We start from the raw sequence: 20,792 nt of genomic DNA, 5'->3' as shown, positions 1-20,792 counted from the left end.
CTTACGCACGGCCAATCAGCACGCGCCACGTCAACTCCCCTCTTAAACTCCCCTCACACCCTCAATTTGATGGTGGCACTCCTCTCTTAGGGGACTTGCTTTTTTCTTTTTCTTTTTTTTTTTGTTTTTTTTATTTGTTGTAATTATACATGTTTATAAATTAAAAAAATATTAATAAAAATTAAATAAAATTTAATAAAAGACATTTCATTAAATTAAAAATAAAAATTACATTCAAACTAGAAAAATAAAAATTACATTCAAACTAGAAAAATAAAAATTACATTCAAACTAGAAAAATATAAAAACAAACTACTCGTGTTCGGAACTCACTTCAAGGTGAGGTAGATCTAGACGTCCGAGATGCTCAACGAGATCGTGTTTTAGTCTCCAATGCGTTTCTTCGTCAATGAGCTCGCTATAAGCTGTATCATCGAAGACAGGTTCGACTGGAAGATCTTGAATGTGTACCGGTGCTATCGCCCTTCCGTCGTCTTTTATAATCATGCTATGTAAAATAATGCATGTATACACGATGGACCTTATCTTTTTCACCGTTTTGGAACGCATTGGACGATTTAGTATTCCCCACTTCGCCTTTAACACACCAAACGCCCGTTCCACATCTTTTCTTGCGGCCTCGTGTTGCCTCTTGAACTTTTTTTCATTCGGGATGTGAGGATATGGAAAAGACTTCACAAACACGGACCAGCTAGGGTAGATCCCATCAGTAAGATAATACCCGCGTATGTATAAGTGGTCGTTCACCTGAAATGGACAATTTGACGCCGTTCCGTTTCGTTGAGTAAGAAATAACGGAGATTGTTGGAGCACGTTGATGTCGTTTTGTGAACCCGCCGGGCCACAAAAAGCATGCCAAACCCACAAATCTTGAGACGCCACCGCCTCTAACATAACTGTCGGGTATTGATGATCGCCTCTCATATATTGTCCACGCAATTCTGTGGGGCACATTCTCCAGACGAAGTGTGTACAATCCAGACTACCCAACATACCAGGTAGGTGATGTCTCTCTCATGAGCCTGATACAATAGCGCAACGTCGTGGCTAGTTGGTCTACGTAAGAATTCACCGGCATACATTGTACAGACCGTCTCGCAGAAATATTCAAGGCACTCACGAGAGGTCCTTTCAGCCATATTTAAATACTCGTCGTTTTCGTCTGGTGGGTTACCGGTTGCAAGTTGTTTAATCGCAGAAGTAACCTTTTGCAACAGCGTGAAACTTTTCTTCATTCTCTCGTCCAAGCCCTCTTGAAACCACTCGTTATTCGCTTCCACGTCACTAACAATTTTTAGGAACAAAGACTTGGACATACGAAACCTCTGACGAAAAATATCGGCATTAAATTTTGGATTTCGACAAAATAATTGGCCATGAGTGTTTCGTGGCCACCCACACGATCTCGACGGACAATTTTTTTTACTAGACGATGCCGTGTCCAGTAGCTCCGCTTGTTGGATGAGATTTTGGAAGAAAATTAAACTACCATCGCTTGACGATGAATCTTCATCGTCGGGAAAGTCGGGCAGGGCAGAAAAAAACGGGAACTTGGAATCCATTTTTTTTAAAGATAGGTTAAAAAAATTAGATGAGTTGAATGGGTGAGAGTTGTTTTGGGTTTGAAAAATAAAAAGATTAAAGAGGTAGTATTTATAGGGGTTAGGAAAAAAAAATTTTAATGTATAACGGCTATATAGCCGTTTAAACCTCGATCCCCTCATTGGTGAATACACACCGACCCTGCTCGCCGATTTCGGTCACCGCGGTGATGGCGGCGGTGTTCCCGAGCGGGGACTTGGGTCACCGCATGGGGTCACCGAGAGTGCCCCGTATACCCTTACAAGTTAGGATTGTCACAGGGAATTTTTGAAGTTGGGATTATTATCGGCCAACTGGTAAAAATTTAAATTATTAAAATCCAATAACCCTAAAAAAATACATTAATATTACATAACCTTTTTCTAGTAAAAAGAAAAAGAAATGAGGTCTTATTTATTAAATACAACGTTTACTAATATGAAAATCTGAAAATAGAATTTAAAGATTTGGGTGAAAAAATGAAATTGATAATACATTTAAATAATTAGAAATAAATATGCTTATAGAACAATATATATAAAAACGGAACTTTAAATTTACTATATACGCAGGTATAGTAATTCATTCAAATGGTTGAACAAAACTATAAGTTTTTTTAAAGGAAAATCATCATTTGAGAATAAAATGCTAACTGAGTTAGTAACAAAATGAGTATCAGAACGAATGAAATATAAAAAATATATTAAAATCGTTACACACTGAATTTACATTGAAAAAATGATAAAAATAGTGTTGTGATTAGAATAAATTTAACATGTTACGTAAATTTTATATGTTTGGTTTTTTATAGAAAATTAAATTATATTTTAATTGGTTTCTCATAGAAAATTAAATTATATTATTAGTTTACACCAAATCTTATCCCAACTGATGCTATTGAAATTAACTACCCTTAATTGACACACACATTGCTTTCAATATTTTAGAGCATTCACATTCATACCATCATATTTTTACCCTATATTACACTAAAAAATACTATATTTTATCTCTCCTTTTCAATTAAATAATATTTTCTTATACCTTTATCATTATATTTTCTTTCTCCTTCACTCACAACCACTTTCAAAATATATTAAAAAATTATAAGGGGTGAACAGTGTCCTTTCAAATATACAGACAGAACAGTAACATTTTCTTTCTCCTTCACTCACAACCACTTTTACTACTTTTTATATTATAAAAACTCCACTCAAAGATTTTGATGGAGTGGATGTGAATGCTCTTAGTTGTTTAATAACAACTAGGATTTTGACCCGCCGCGCGTTGCGGCGGCGTCGAAAGTTAAAGTAACTCGTATTTATACTGTATATTTGAACCGACTCTTTAATTCTTATTATATAACTATTGTTTTTTTTCAGCTTTTTACATCGAAATAGAATTCTCAATCAAAACTCTATAATTTTATTTCAATCACCAAACTAAGGCACTAATCTAGCAAACAAACTTAATCGATTCTTAATTTCTGAACCTAATTGCAGAACAAACTAACTACACACTGAATTGATCTAAAACATGTTAACTTAATGCCAACCAAAACGATCTCTAATCATAACTGAAGCAACAAATATCTAATCATAATCAATGTGGAATTAGAACGGTAATTGATTGCTGCATCGATCTAAATGAACTTGATGAAGAAAGAAAAACCCTAACTCTTGAGAATTAATAAAAAGAAAAAATAAAAGTTTGTTATATAATGGGTACCAGCTAAATGGAAGCAATGAACAGACATGGAGAATAATCAGGGCTTCATAGATCCTGATTGAGTAGAAGAGCGGAGACTTTTAACAGCCCACGGATGACGGAAGAGGAAGAAAACCGCGAGTGTGAGTTGTGAGACGAATTATGCGGTTCAGTCAAAAGTCACATGAGAAAGGCATGGTCGGAACCACCGACCTTTATCTTTCATATTATATAGTAAAATGAAAAATAGCTAAAAAAGAAACGGGTCAAACGCGTTAACATGTTGAAACTTGTTGCTTAAAAACAAAGCGTTGCGATTCCTCTTTATAGAACATTGTGTTAGTTATCCCACTGAACCAGGCTGTAAACATAAGCAAGTTTGACAAATAAACAGGTCATTAAATATTTAAACTATTCCATAAATGACGGTTTAACATCCATTATTGACGGCTCAATATAATGAAAACAATAAAAGCGAAACGCAGATGTTTGCTTTTTAAATACTACCAAATTCGTAAATTACCGAAAACAAACTGTCAAGCGTCGGCTATACACATTTACACCATGCGTTTCCTTCAATGTATATTTTGTACCTGTATGCATAAAATTAAATATGTCTAGTCAGAAAAAGAAATTGATTAATTTTTTAATTTGTAGCAAAAACAAAATTTAATGATAACTATAATTTGTTGTGGACTGACCTATGGGTACATTGGCTTGCTAAATCTGTATCATTAAACTCTTTTCTCCAATCCTGTATTTTTTTGACAAAATAAAATGAAATTAATTAACTATTTAAACTTTTTTCCTACTTTAAGTTTCCATAATTTATTATATATGTAATCAAGATTAAGCTTGAAGTATGAAGCTCGGGGTCAAGCTTGAGCTTTGTTTATTGAATGAGATCCGACTTAGACAACTAGACGAAATAAATAAATCACCAAATACTAACAAAATTTCACAATAACAAACAAAAAAACATAACAATTGCACATCTAAATCTATTATATATAATAAATGTGTTAAATTTTGCTGATGTGTCAAGCTAGGAGGCCTCTAGATTTTGCTTTTTGGCGGGAAAATTTCGGGTCCGCTTTTTTTCTTTAGTGAAGCCCCAAATACCCATTTTGTTACCCGGTTATAAAAACCTTCTAAAACACGCTTTCCCCACACAAACCCTAATTTCATTTTCTATCAGCTTCCTCTCCCATCGAAACTACTATAGATCTTCCGATTAAATTCGTGCAGCAGTTGAGCAATCCTTCATTGCTGATTTTCCCTTTTGATTCAAGTTTCTACCATTCGATTCATGGCAGTTTGATGATATGGATTTTATTTCATCGCCATTGAAGACGAGGCTCTTCTGATGATTATGTTCAAGGTAAGTTAAAGCCTTTCGATTTTATCTCTGATTTGTTATACAAAATTATTATATGCGTTGAAGGGTTTATCTTTTCTTTACATAGCCAAGAAAACCCTAACATCCATCTCTTTCGGCATTCCCTTTCATCGATCTACCAGAGAATCATTATCAATAGGTATGTTTGTACATGATTTGTTTACTTTTGAACATAAGAAGTTTGTTTAATCAGATTTCATCGATTTCCAAACCAGATTTGATTTTTATTCTGATTGTTTTATGTGATCTGACTGCAGCGGAGATTCTTTCTTTTCTAAAACCCTAGATATGAAATTCATTTTCTTTCTGATCTACTCATCTTCGATCCAGAATATTCAAACTTCAATCATCAGGTAAGAAATCTTTTTTTTATGATTGGTATTAATCCGGGTATTCTCAATCCTCATTCATTCCTGTCCCATTCGCGTTTTCTTCATTTTTATTTCTTGCACAAAGAGAGGTTAACTAGAGATATAGGGAGAGAGAGAGAGAAGAATGGGAGTCAGCCACTTTATGGACCCAGTTAATCACTTCACAGCAGGTAACATTCAGGTATTTCATTGTTCAGATTTAAAACATGTTTTGAATATGTGTGTTTACATGCACACGAATGGAGATTACATTATGTTTTGGTTTTGATTCGTGTTAGTTAGGTAATACCCCAACTTTTCATTCTACTGATTTGACCCGTTATGGCTTCAAGTTTGGTGTGTGGGTTTTAGGGTGTTGCCACATATTTGAAGATGTGTTGGTTTCTTAGATTCAAGAAAAAAAAATTCACTGCATGTATGTTTTTAAATAATTATTTTATGATACCATATAGATGTCCTAAGTTTTTCCGGCCGAAGAAAAGCATAAGGTAAAACAAACATCATTTCAAAACAATATAAAATTGAATGGTTCAAGAAACTTTATACTGATTGTTGATTGCAGTTGTTTTGTAGAATTAAGAATGATATGTTCCAGTCAAACAGTCCTCGAGACTGCATCAGCTATGGTAATTTCCCTTTTGTAGATAAAAAGGTCTCATAGTTCAGTAACCATATTTAAGTTTATTGTAGTGGATTTTATTTAAAATATGTTAGTAGCTTATATCAGTTGGAAGATGATATTAATGTTTACTCTTCTTTTTCATGTGTTGTATACAGCAAGTTACCATTCTAAGAGATTGGTGAACAAATGTGCTTTGTGGTTTTGCATCTTTTCAAATTGAAGATTGGAGGTGCTCTACTAGACCTAGAATAACTATTTGATAATACTGAACCTGTTAAATATGATTCGAAAAACAATAGTATCATGATAATAATCTGACTTATAAAAGTAATTTATTCATTTTATTTCCATTCATTCAGATTACTTTCCACATGTTTCACTCATTAAACCTTTTAGCGCAAATCAAGCCATTCATAGGTTGAAACTACCACTTGTACTATCTTTATTAACAAGGGGGGGTATCAAAGTGGTAAGTTAGGTGGTTGCTATAACAAAATGGTCTTGAATATGCTTCATGGTGATTGGTCCATGCAAGTTATTTTCTTGTGTTTAATTTCTTAAACATGGCCTCTTTGATTGATAGGTGATAAGTGGTGATTCGGTTTAGGTGTCTTTAGAAGCGTCAGAATTGAATATTCCAGGAATCTATTTGATCCATGACTTTGTTTCAGCTCAAGAAGAGGAGGTAAGGGATCTCTGATTTCTATACATACAAGCCACTATATTGACCGGTAATCCAACCCCCACCAGTTCACCTCTTACCATGTGTCATGAACTTTCTTGGATTATTGTTTTCAAAAAGTAGATATCATATTGTATCTTTTCTTCTTTTTTTATTTTTTATTTTTCTTTACAATTTCAACAGCAACTGATTGCTGCAGTTGATGCAAGGCCTTGGCATAGTCTTGCAAAAAGAAGGGTTCAACATTACGGCTATGAATTTTGCTAGCATGTAAGTTGCCAACTCCACAACTTTGGACCTTAATTTAAACTAGGCAAGACAATATTGTTGCTAACAGTTCAATCTGCTTAAAAGTTGTCAAGTATCTGATTTCTTTTTCTTCACATCAATTTCCACAAGTACATGCAATAACAACATATTTGAAAGTCGATTCTTATTTATGTACGCACGAAAATAACATACTTGAGATATTCGTTCATTGATGCATTGTATCACAGTTTGATGGTTAAAAATAGACTCATATAGATAAGATTAGTTAGGAACTAAAAATCTGAACTTAGTATGATATAAAGTTAATAAAGATATAAACTCTTAACATCCTTTTTTTTTTATAAAAACAGTTCTTGAAATTTTATAAAAATATAAATTTTTTATATCTGTAAAAAAACTGAAATTTAACAATTTAAGTTAAAGCTCTAAAATGTACTTACGAGTCAAATACTATTTTTTATTTTTTATAAAAATGAAAATTTTAAACTTAAAGTTTATTGGATGAGTACTATGTGGATATTTTAATTGTGCTTCTTTCTTTTAATAATGAACATCAAAATTGAAATTCATGTCTTTAACCGGCATTATTTTTTATTTATCCATAGTGAAATTGTTTTGGTTCCTTAATGAAATGTTAATATGAACAACCCGATGCATGAGTTCTTGCTCTTTTATACTTAACTAATATAACAAACCTTAATCCACTTTTATTTATTTTTAACCAAACTCATGGCTACTTGTTTGGTAATCCCTTAACTAACAGAATGGGTGAGTGGATGACCATAATTCAAGAATCCAATATGCTCATCGTATGACGCTCTTATCAGATCTAATCTACAAGGTAATTTAGTTTGTTTCCTCAACTACATGTGTTTGTTTGAATCATATGGCTTTTTTTAAGTAGATTTGTAGTTTTGATGGTGCAGTGCGGCTGCTGTGTTTGAGTTGTTTTTGAAATTGAATAATGACGTCACGAGACGGTAGACCCCGGGGAACCTTTGAGCGTTGATATTTGATAGTGATGTGGTTTGGGGCAGAGCAAGAGCAGCCTGTGTTTAAATGGCTAGGGGTACTTTTACCAATATCCACCATGTTAACAAGCTCTTAAATGAAGAAGTTGGCCCAAAGACCATGCATATGCCAACTGTAGAGAAACTATCCGTGTTCGATGCATCATCAGTAACTTTACTGGGGATACTTTTAACCGGGGCACCTGGCACAGGCAAAACTCTACTTGCCAAGGTAAGATGTAGAAGAATTTAGTGTCGGTTTCATATATACCCCTAAAATCTTGCATAGTATCATAATTACCCATCTAAAAAACATAATATCAAATATACCCATTCATAATACTTAATATTTCATCTTTGCCCTCTTTGACTTTTTCATCAAATGTAATATAAAAGGATCCTTATACCCTTTTCTTTCTCCTTAGACTCATATTCCAATACAAGTTTTATGGGAAGGGTATACATGTCATACATTTCAAAATGAGTTTATATGAAATTATGACTTTTTTTTCATTCGGTAAATATGAAATTATCCCAAGAATTTATATACACTTGCTGGTGTGTTTTGAACATGGCTAGCATTTCAATATTTTCTTTACAAATATATAATGTTTTGAATTGAAATTTTTGAAGGCTATTGCTGGAGAAGCTAAGGTTCCTTTTTTCTATAGAGCAGGTTCCGAGTAGGAAGAAATGTAAGTTCTAGACTTGAGTGGAAAATATCTCGAAATAATTTACGACTGTTATTTTTGGTCATTTAGGTTTGTTGGTGTTGGTGCTCGAAGAGTGAGATCCTTATTCCACGCAACAAAGAAGAAGCTTTATACTTTCATCTATTGCATTTATGGTTTTAATTATAGATTTCCAAGTTGTTAATTATTACTATTTTTTTGAATTTGTTAGGCTTCATGCATAAAAAGATTTAAGGGTGTGTTGATGACTATTGAACCCTTGCTTTTGATTGTAATTTAAATTTTCCTACCCGGGTATCTACCCGGGGAATAACCTAGTCAATAACATATACATCAATCATATCTAATTTCAAAAACTAACAACAACAATAATGATAACAATAATAACTCACCAATTTCCATTTTAATATCTTCTCTTCGACGTTTCCGATTCCTAGCCCAATCGGAGAGGCTCGTACATCCATCACCGTCGTATGTCACCTGCCACCGTGTACGGCGGCGCTGCCGCCGTCATCAACCTCCACCGTCACCCCTCCTCGGTCTCTCCCTCTCTTACGCCACTCTCTCCCCTCTCTCTCTTCGTCTATCTCTGAGTCTCTCTCTCCGTGTCGCCGCCACCAGACGGTGGTGGTGGCCAGCCGTTTCATTTAGAGAGGGTAACCAGGTGTGTGGGGGGGGGTGATGCTGGTGGGTGTTTGTCGGACCAACATGTCGTCGGAGACGGAGTTCCAGTGGTCGGATTTTGGCGAGAGGGAGAAGAGATAGGTCAGTGGGTGAGTCTCATGTGTTTATGTGTTTGAGATGTGAGAGAGCTGAGGGTTTGATAGGTTGAAAGAAAGGTACAGGTAAATAAGACAAATGGGAGGCATGTATGTCATATGGTGGGTGCACCGACATTCATCTTTAAGATTATATAAATACAATAGATACAAAATATTAGTTTTAAAAAGTATATTTTAAAAATGGGTTACAAGTTTAATTAATTAGCTAATTTAAAAGAATACAATAAATTAATTAAAATATATGTGATAACATTAAATACATATATTAAATAGAGCATTTCTACTGTAAAACTAACTTTTTCTATTCTCACAAATATTTTGTTCGCATTTGAACCCCTATTATCCATAGAAGCCTAAAGTTCAAAGTGCTTGGTTGATTATAAATATAGATCATAGATTTAATAACACTACATTATCATTTGTAATTTATTACGCTACATTATTTAATGCTAAAATGTAGATGGATAAAAGTATAAATAACAAATTATTTACGCATCAACACTTTATCAAATGCAACAATATTGTTCTTAAGTGTCATAAAATTAAATTCAGATTATTTTATTGTAAATAATAAACTATATAATATATAGATAATATTGTGAGACGAGCTGGTAGTGCTAAAGACCAAAGTTTAGTAACGATTATATATATTCTAGAATATTTTTTTTGTTTAATTTTCTTTTCTGGAGGAATATTTATATATCAGGCCATGGTGATATGCTATTATATAATGATATATTATACAGAACATTTATTTTTAGAAAAATAAAATTACAACCCCTAACTTAACGACTAACTATTCTATTCTTTACTTAAAGACGTCTTTTTATCTGTACAGAACATTTCTTTTTTGGAAAAATGAAATTACAACCTCTAACTTAACAAGTAACTATTCTTTACTAGACATTTTTTTTCTGCTCCAACCACGACTATAAACACCGTATAAATTCTAAGAAAATTTTAAATATTTTGTAACTGGTTATTTTTTCTTGTATGCCTCTTACCACTATTATTATATATTAAAAAAAAAAAGATATATGGATTCACATTAATTTCGTAAATCACATGCATATCTACGAATGTATAAATATTAGCTCGCAAGCTAGTTCCAAAGTTTGTGTATTCACTTTATTATCATGGTTTCTATTGTTTTTCGAAGTAATAAGACCTAACACACGAAGTACATTTTATATGAACGTTTTTATTAATCGTGAAAATCAAGTGCATACGTGAAATTGTTTTCTTGGTTTGAGTTACACATTTTTTAAATTTAAATGGTTTAAAAACAATTGTGATAACTTACTTAGATAATTAACATCATTAAAACAGGTTCTTAAATTTTTTTTGGTGATTTTATGTCTAAACAAAATTTTATGCGACATAAACACCGACATCCAAATATATACGTTACATTATATACTTAAGATTTTCTCTTAAACATAGCTTTTATTAAGATAATCTAACAACTAAATACGATGGTCTTTTCTACAGCAACCAAATCTCGTATGTCGGTTGGATTCGCACAAAAGGAAAACATCAGGCATATTCCATAGGAAATAATATATATAGGAGCTTTGGTTTTGTCAACCTTGAAACCATTGTAGAAGCTAACTTCAAATGACCAATGAAAAGCAAATGATCTATTGAGTATAATTAGTAATTCTAAATTATTTGATCTTTATATAAAGCATCAATGGCGGTTGTTGCTCAAAATTATATAAAGCATCAGTGGCGGTTGTGGCTCAAATAATCAAATCCGATGGGTAAAATGTAAGAAGATAGTGGCTTCAAGAAAGATGAAAGACGAGCAGTCTTGGTATGGGGAGCTGAATTTGGATATTACTGAATTGGTGGTGGCCATTGAAATTGGAACCGGAGCAATCAGTGGCGGATTTTGAACTTTAAATAGGGAGACGATATTTGGGTTTCATCTTTTGAATATTATACTAAATACTAGTATCATAGTAAACCGAAATAATACCGACCAAACCAACTACAACGAACACGGCAATAGCTTTTTACATAAGAAAAAGCCGTTAATTTTAACTTCATGGTCCATTCGATTCTATAAAAGGAAAAAAATGATGATTGATGCATGCACATCATCATGTTTGTTTGAATTAGGACAACTCATCTTTTAGTGGTCCATAATACCTGAGATATTGACAAGTCACAACAAAAAATATAAAATTCATATATCGACACATTCACATCTTTTCTAACACAATTATTCTCTTTTTTTCAGTTTTTGGATAAATATCATCACAATTACGACAACAAATTAAAAATGCCAACTAAAGCACATATGGTTGTATATTTGATTAAATAAAAAACTTCAGTAATATTTATAAAATATTTATCGTTGATAATTTTAAATACAAAGTAGAAGAAAGTGACAACGTTAAATACATCTGATTGAAGATGTTTTCCTACTTACGAAATACATACTATTTGGGCCCAAGGCTTCTCATACCTACAAGAGTCCATATACCATCTTGCCCGAATGCTATTTAAGTATTTAGCAATTGTCAAAACATGCATCAAGAACAATTATACCCAAACCAAAGATTTATTAACCCAAAAACTAATACAACTATGAAACAAACAACTTGACAGAAATCACTCACAGACCTTCTCTCACTTGCAATACTATGATCTAACAATCTGACACAAGATCTCAACACGAGATCATCAAAGAAAGATGAAAAAAGCGTAACCCTAGGAGAGAGAAAGATATCGCTGGAGCCTGGACCTGGAGACGATTCTTGAGAGAGAGACACTGATGTACAGATAATAAGCAAAATCCTACTAATCGAAGCACTGGAACTTCTCTGTTATATGAGTCTTGACATAAAAAGCCCAAGCATGTATTGGCCCAGCATATGTAGAATCTTGACTAAGCCCAAGCATGTATCCGCGGCCCAGCACGTATCAAGTATGAAACAACAACAACAATCAAAGAAAGAATTAATAATAAAGAAAATTAAATTGGAACTTAGTTTATATTTTTTAATGCCCTCCCACAATTTAATTTTCCTTATAAAAAACACAAAAAACCTTTAAGCAGATAGCTAAAAGCAGAAGCAAAACACCTGACCTTATTCGAGTTGTGCAGTTCAATAAAACACCACTTTAACGCAAATAAGAAACGCTCCTAATGTTATTGTAAGATTGATAATGGCCACGTGGCAGTAGAGCGGACAGAAGTTTCTATTAATGGGATTTTCTTTCCTGATGCCTTTTCAAAGGCTGATACCATCTCCAAAACAGACGTCCCTTTACTAGTCTCCAAGTTATACACTTCACAACCCCAGTTCCATCTTTAGTGGAGTAATCAGTTCCGAACAGTTTAAGCACAGGTTGTCTACCAACACCAACATGCTGAATAAAAGGCATAAGATTGTTTGGAATTCCATGAGGATCTTCGCCAATTCGGCCACCGGGATGTGCACCAACAGGGTTAAAATACTGCAATAATACAAATTTCCACTCAAGGTCTGAAGCATATACATCTCGGCACACCTCCTCGATCATTAGCTTTGTTCGTCCATACGGTTTGGCTGCAGACAAGGGAAACTCTTCTGTGCACGGCAACTCCTTTGGCCAGCCACAAACAGTAGCCGATGATGAAAACACAAGCTTCTTGCAGCCATAGGCAGCCATAACTTCCAATAAAGTTATAGTACCAATGATATTATTGTTGTAATACATCAACGGCTTCTGCACGCTTTCACCGACTGCCTTTAATCCAGCAAAATGTATAACCGCGTCAAACTTTGTAGAAGCAAAAAAAGTGCTCTAGTGCAGGCTTATTCCGGATATCCATCTTGTGAAAGGACAGATTACGACCACGATCACCAGTGAATTATCCAAAATATCAACCACCACAGTACGGTAACCATTTAACAACAACTACAGAACATTATAACTTCCTATATAACCGGAACCACCGGTCACCAATATGGACATCGATAACGTCATTTGAAATTCTTAGCCGCCGGAATAGAAAAATTGAGAGGGGAATTGGAGCGACAGAAGTGTTTGTTAACGTAAAATTTGAACCAACCAATGTAGAGCACTTCGACCACCAGCAATCGAACCAAAATCCTAAATTGCTAAAAAGCATGAGAAGGAGAGCATCGAATATTAAACCGCACGATGCACCAACTATCAACAGTGACTTTAACAGCCTTCTTGCCTTTGACAGACTTCGTTTAGCACCATATAAAAGTTTTGGCATAAACGATTGTGCGATTTGCGATAAAGGCTCTCCCATACAGCAAACATACAGTATATTTGCATAAGGACCTGATAAGCGGCAACGGTTTGTGTGTCCATTGACGTTGCAAAGTATACAAGTAGAGAATAAAACGCCACCTTTGACAACATCATTATAAATACCGAAGCCGCAAGCTTGAATATCTGAAGCACTTCATTAGCGAATGGAATCGCAACGGCATAACTGTTATACCCTTTATCTTTCAAAGCTTCAACCATCATAAATCATGCAACCACCTGAGATGCCATTGTTGCCCATGCGGCACCGGCAATACCATAACCGAAAAATGAGCAGAGGACGACATCACAGATGCCGTTGATAACACTTGCAACTACCAAAGCCTTTAAAGGTCCCCATGAATCCTTCATTCCCAGACTTGCACTCTGAGCAACCCACCCAACAAGAATTGTGAGCCATTCCAAGCCTCGAATCTGAACATATGTGTCTGATGCTGATAACATGTGTGCATTCTTAGCTCAAGAAAAAGCGCTGAGTGCCCATTCTCCCTAGAACCTCAGTTTTATCTTGTTTAGCGAGTGAGGTGGCCACCAAATTTGTTGTAGCAAAAGAAAGAAACATAAACAGCTAACTCATATAATCACAAAGCAACGTACCACATACCAACAACATTGTTACATGATAAAGTCACATGAATTCAAATATGGCAAATTGGTTTTAAATTCACTAACAACTCATGAAACTCGCCAAGTAACAATAACATCACAGAAAAAGAAAAAACAGAGAAAAAACGTTCTTATTAAGACAAAAACATATGATTCTAAAAATGACCATATATAACACATATCTAATAAAAACCCAAGAGTTACAAAACTCTATACAACTCAGAACAATGTCTGAAAACTTGAATCACATGATTCAACACCATGAAAAATCACATGACCCTTTTTTTAAATCAGAACCAAGTCTGAACCTTTTGGCGAAACCTAGAATCACACGATTCTACACATCAGATAACAAATTACAGCTAAAAACACTCGGTTGAATAAAAACAAAGAACATTTTCAACTAAAAAACATCCCACCAACTAGAGAAACAAACAGGGTTGTAACACATATTCAAGAATAATCTTCACAACATTACTGGTTAAGACACATGAACCACACGGTTCAACTAACCAAATAAGAAGATTTTAGATAATACAAAGAACAGATAGAAACCAACACTATGATCTAATTGGGACTAGACTCAACAACACGAAGAATCTACAAACTACCCTAGACCAGCGTGGAAGAAAACAAACATCACCTAGACCAATGAACTAATATCACTACGATCGGCAATGAACAACAAACACATAAGAACACAACACAGGAACCCTACACAGCCTCACTATGGTCGGACTCAAAACATGAAAATCCAAAGACCAGTGAGATAAAGGCAAACACTGTTGAAGAATACATCTTCCAAAAAGCAAAACCTTTACAAGAAACACAATCACACGACGATTCCAATAACCAAAGGAATACATGATTGTCACAAAAGCCACACATATGATCACACCAAAAAGCCACACAACTTTAAGGCAAACAATATGTCACAAGACATATAAGTCTAACAATAGACTTAGAAAGACAGAACCACACGATCCTGCAACGCGATCAAACTGATAACAACAAAAAACAGTCACATAAGACTAAGAACACCTGAACCTCATAACCTGATTGATTGAAAAATTTTACATCACATCTCACTACCTACTCCTTTATCACAAAACCATCCGAACCATGGAAATGTAATTTCAAGAAGTATACAGTAGCTTTAATAAAACAAATTCAATCACATAAAAAACCCGTTATAAAACTTGAAGTAGAGCAGAAGGTTTTAAATCCACATTCAATGTCAAAGATCATGTGCCATCAAATATATACCACTAAATCAAAACATACAAAGACTCATATGTCACAAAATCTACATCATATCAGATTCATCACGTTTTGTGAAACAACTTGTACATTAACACAATAATGAACCTCTGTACTATAACAAAGTGACAACAAGAAGCTCACAATGTATAACACAACTCAACACTCACAAACTGCTAAACAAACGTTATAACCTCAACTAAACCTATAATGATAAATTTTAAAGAGAACATATCAGAAGACAAAAATAAATCTTTCAACATGAAAACGAACCGCACAATTCTACTAACAAGTTTAAACTAAACACCCAAAATATATATATCAGCAAAAAATATGAAACCAATCTGAATGTTTAATAAAGAATCACAAGATTCTATAACACTATCCCAACCGGACAAAACCTCTCAAACATCCAAGTATACACATCTCCTAATCAAACTATCATCAGGACAACAACATCCTACAAGACCTACAAATAAGCTTGCAATCGGATAAAAAATATGACAAGAACTTAGGGATACTTGAAATAAATTTATGAGAAAAAAAATCAAACCGAGAATATCTGAGATATGAAGACGAGTTACAAAACTTAAATCACAGTCAAAACAAACAAAGCAGCATATAACCTATACACTAAAGATGATGTCACGTGATGCAAAACAATATGCCAGATTAAGCAAAGCAGAACAACACAATTCAAGACATAAAACTGATAGCAAATAGGTTAAAACATGATATATCAGATAAGGACTCCTTACCGACAATCACAATGGTTGAAACAAGATATGCTAGTCAATAATACAGGTTCCAATATATGAACACCATGGTTCAACTATCCAAGAAACAGAAGCATAGCCAATCTGTTTGTTTTATTCAGGATGTTTATGGTGAAGGTTTACTATCATCAATCTTCTCATAACCTGTTTTACATGTAGTTTTTTTTTTTTTTTTGTAAATGACGGTTGTCACTATACACTCGAACAATAATAAAAACTCATATAAAACACAATATCATTTATAGAACAACCATTTAGAAGCAAACACAACCACTAATAGAAAGAGACGATAATAAAATGTTCAACCAGACCACATATCAATTCAGTGCAATAACAGTTATCGATTGCTAATCAAGAACTCAAAAACAATGTACTTAACACACACAGGCACAATCAAGACAGAGGGACATATCAGTGGTTCATCACTCTAAAGGTGCCACTTCAGTCCATATCAAGAAGCCACTACATAGTACAAGATTAGAACCAACAAAATCAATAACAACAAAATCATAACACAATCGGCCAACAAATCAAGTAACAATGTAGCAACTAACACCAATAAGACATGCAGCAACTAGCACAAACAAGACTCAATCAAACCGGTCTGACATTTTGAAAATAAAGAGTAATAAAAGGAAAGATCTCACCAGGAAGAGCGTATAACTCCAGCAAACTGATCTTGAAACCTTCACTTAGGGTTTCAAGACACGGTTAGAAAAGAAATTGTCTAGCAATCTGATCTTAAAACCTTCACTTAGAGTTCCAAAAAAACAGACAGAAATAGCCTTCCAATCAAGCAATCAGCAAAATCTAGGAAAAGTATAACACCAAAGAACCACCACGTAGCCCAAGAAGACTGATCAATCCAGATCTGCAATTGGCCGACCAAATCCCCATCAAGATCAACGATATCTTCGAGAAAACTTCATATCTGGCCAAGTCAAGACTTACAGCGGAACGAATGAACAAACCCTAGACTGGATTTTAACCCCAATAGCTTTTATCGCTCTGATACCATGTCAAAACATGTATCAAGAACAATTGTACCCAAATCAAAGATTTATTAACCCAAAAACTTATATAACTGTGAAACAAAGAACTTGACACAAATCACTCACAGACCTTCTCTCACTTGCAATACTATGATCTAACAATCTGACACAAGATCTCAACACGAGATCATCAAAGAAAGATCAAAAAAGCGTAACCCTAGGAAAGAGAAAGATATCGCTGGACCTGGAGACGATTCTTGAGAGACACTGATGTACAGAGAATGAGCAAAATCCTACTAATCGAAGCACTGGAACTTCTCTGCTATATGAGTCTTGACATAAAAAGCCCAAGCATGTATTGGCCCAGCACATGTAGAATCTTGACTAAGCCCAAGCATGTATCCACGGCCCAGCACATATCCAGTATGAAACAACAACAGCAACAATCAAAAAAAGAATTAAAAATAAAGAAAATTAAATTGGAACTTAGTTTATATTTTTTAACAGCAATTAAGCTACTTTTTAATTACTTTAAATGTACAATATAAAACATAACAACCATCTAACTTTTAAAAAGTTTGGTTGATTTATTTTGTCTAAAATTAATAAAGAAGGCAAAAGCAATAGCACTCACCTTAAGTTCTTATCGTGCTTATAGGTCTCAGCTATTTACTCTTTACTCTGGTAACTCTTTTACTTTTCAAACATCTTATAATTGTGTCATCTCATAATCAAATTTTATTCAAAACAATATTGTTTTCTACTAGAATTAGTATATGATAACTATCTATGAAACATAAGTTGCCATATTAAATCTTCTCATTTACTCCAATTATAAGTACTCATATTCGAAAATATAAGAGATAAGTTAAAATAATCATTTTTACTAATATTAAATAAGAGTAATAATATTTGTTCAGATAAATCTCTTACAGTAACACCCACCTGTAACTCGGGTGATTATATACAATTGATAAACTTACAGCGGAAGCAAGCTGAACTTTCATTAAAACTTATATTAGTCAGAGTACAACATATTATTTATTTACAATATTCATGTGACAACCACTTTTACATACGGTCAAAACAACATTTAAAAATGTCAAAAATTTAAAACTTTCATTTTGGCACATACAATTTCATGAAAATACCCTTTACGGCTAGTTATGACATTTACGACCATCATAACTTTTAAACTACATTAGTTCAAAACTAACTAACCATAACCATCAACTAATTTATTTACAACTGACCTTAAATACAAAGGAACATCTTACAAACCAAAAGAGAGATTTGACCCATTTGACACAAAAACTTTTACGGAAGCGCATTTTTGGGCATGAGTTGTAGTGTGTTCGATCTAGGCTCGCCATTATAAAGGATGATATTTACCTAACATACACAACATCAAAACATTCGTTAATTCATTATACCAAATAAAACCCATAACATTCATTACTTATCCTTATTCAACCCATTAACAAAATTACCATTTTGTTAACAATCCTTGTTGTAACCATTCTTTCCGTTTTAGCATTATTTCCATTTATTCCCTTTCATTTCCAACATCTCATTAGCATTCATACATGTAACCTATTCGGCCCGTTAGTAACGAGCCAATGCTCAACCATTGCCGCTATTCATCATATAAGTCTTTATTAACCCATTTACAATGGGTCAATTTATATCATACATACTTGATACAATTTCATCATTTTTGACCCGTTTACAATCAAGTCCTTACTTAATCCATTTTACCGTGTTACTTTCAACCCATTTCAATCCATTCGAAACGAGTCATACCACATACATTACTACTTCATTTTCTAAGTGATTCCTTCTATATTCACCACATCAATTCGATCATGTTCCACTATGCTACTTTTAACTAAGGTTTATGTAAGGTACTAGCATTCATGACTACATAGCATTCCAACATACATTCTATTAGTACGACCCGTTCATACGGTTCGACTACATAACATTCCAACATACATTCTATTAGTGCGACCCGTTCATACGGTTCGACTACATAACATTCCAACATACATTCTATTAGTGCGACCCGTTCATACGGTTCGACTACATAGCATTCCAACATACATTCTATTAGTGCGACCCGTTCATACGGTTCGACTACATACCATTCCAACATACATTCTATTAGTACGACCCATTCATACGGTTCGACTACATAACATTCCTTTACTTTCTCATTTTTTTCTAACCATTCCTTAAATGTTCAACACATCAAATTACCATGTTTTACACTACCATTTTCGAACTAGAATTTATATAAGGAGACTAACATTCGTAAATTTACATTAAGGATAGACTAAGTTCGTAGGAACTTACCGTGATCTCGCTTTCCTAGCGCCTTGGATTGACTTGTACCTTCTTCTTTCTTCGCCCATAGGGTGAAACATTTCACGTTTAGCTTTCACAATATCCATTACATACGCACACTTCAATTATTTATTATGGCGTTAATTAACCATACACAATTCCATTCTCATGCTAGTTCATCAATTCAACATGTTTTGCAAGTTAAAACATAACTTAATCAGCCTAGGCATTTCATCGAACACGTTGTGTGCGTACTATCTACAAGGCATAGTGTACAAGTATATTATGCATAATCTTACTAGTTCATATCAAAATCATGAAATTCAACTAATTTTCACATAACCTTCATCCTAAATCAGATTCTTATAATAATAATCTACAACATCTAACTTCATATATCATAACTATACTCAATTTAACACATTTAGCATCATCATCTTCATAACATTACTACTATAAGTGGGTTTTCATCAAAATAATCAGAATTTCAAGCATGATTCATGTTTCATGAGATGATTCTAACTCACTATCATTCTAATTTCATACATCTTCACGGATTGGTTCAAAACCCAATTCATCAAGATCATCAAATCAAATAATTTAACTTACCTAGGGTTGAGGATACTTAGATGATTGAGAAATTAAAGACATGCATTCGAATTTGTCCTTGAATCATCTTCAATTTGCTGAATTTGTTAAGCTTGAGGGTTTTCCCCTCTCTTATCTTGCTACGGTCGACACCCACACACACACCAGTGTGTGTGTTTGGGTTTTTAATAATGTTATAAGTAAAATCTTTCAAATTGTACAACTTTGACCCTTATACTATGGAAGTTGTGTTTTATTTGTAAATATCCATTCTTACTAATTTATAACTAACTTTCATATATAATATATGAAATTCGGGGTGTTACAATTCAACATCTAAGAACTTCTAGATCTTCAGACCTCAGTTGTTTCTCTCTATTCCTAAGAGTGTCTCATTGATTACCTGTGACACGTATACTCAAACGACCTCAACTATATACTGGTGAGCTCATGTTATACAATTTATAAAAACAACACAATTGACATGCATGCAACATGCGTTGTGATATTTTGGGTCAAGGGCAACCCTTTACCATTCATGACCTTTTCACAACCACCAGCAATGGGTTTGTCATACCCCCCGGCCATCGCATAGGTATGGTAGTGTCGTGATACATACGAGGAACCTTATCATCCTTTCAGCCAGTTCCGACATATCCCATAAGCATATAACGATCCAAATATACCCTTACCGATAATTGCACATTACAACATTTTTATATTATTACCAGTTCAGACATAACGCGTATACATTCACAATTTTATAAATAAACATGATAACTCACATGTTT

The 20,792-nt window shown here is 33.9% G+C and overlaps 2 long non-coding RNA genes and 1 pseudogene across 23 annotated transcripts; 1 reads left to right on the top strand and 2 right to left on the bottom strand.

The window, feature by feature from the left end:
- Nucleotides 1-3,717: 3,717 nt before the first annotated feature.
- On the bottom strand, nucleotides 3,718-9,185 carry LOC110941664. The gene is made up of 3 exons (XR_002594274.2): nucleotides 8,748-9,185; nucleotides 4,011-4,063; nucleotides 3,718-3,902 (listed from the first exon to the last, which is right to left on the bottom strand). It is a non-coding gene; the product is annotated as an uncharacterized LOC110941664 (long non-coding RNA).
- On the top strand, nucleotides 4,463-8,665 carry LOC110941663. 22 transcript variants are annotated; one of them, XR_004893529.1, is made up of 13 exons: nucleotides 4,463-4,690; nucleotides 4,776-4,847; nucleotides 4,966-5,061; nucleotides 5,165-5,567; nucleotides 5,653-5,731; nucleotides 5,857-5,930; nucleotides 6,061-6,170; nucleotides 6,285-6,386; nucleotides 6,567-6,653; nucleotides 7,417-7,494; nucleotides 7,580-7,895; nucleotides 8,297-8,358; nucleotides 8,425-8,665. It is a non-coding gene; the product is annotated as an uncharacterized LOC110941663 (long non-coding RNA). The 22 variants fall into 22 exon arrangements; XR_004893528.1 differs by having other exon boundaries at nucleotides 5,642-5,731; XR_004893530.1 differs by having other exon boundaries at nucleotides 4,464-4,690; nucleotides 5,653-5,705.
- Nucleotides 9,186-11,607: 2,422 nt separating the features above from the next.
- Nucleotides 11,608-20,161, bottom strand: LOC110941665 (annotated as a pseudogene).
- Between the last annotated feature and the right edge of the window lie 631 nt (nucleotides 20,162-20,792).

This window comes from Helianthus annuus, chromosome 5, assembly GCF_002127325.2.
Source record: "Helianthus annuus cultivar XRQ/B chromosome 5, HanXRQr2.0-SUNRISE, whole genome shotgun sequence".
NCBI lineage: Eukaryota > Viridiplantae > Streptophyta > Magnoliopsida > Asterales > Asteraceae > Helianthus > Helianthus annuus.
This window is presented reverse-complemented; position numbering and strand designations above follow the sequence as displayed.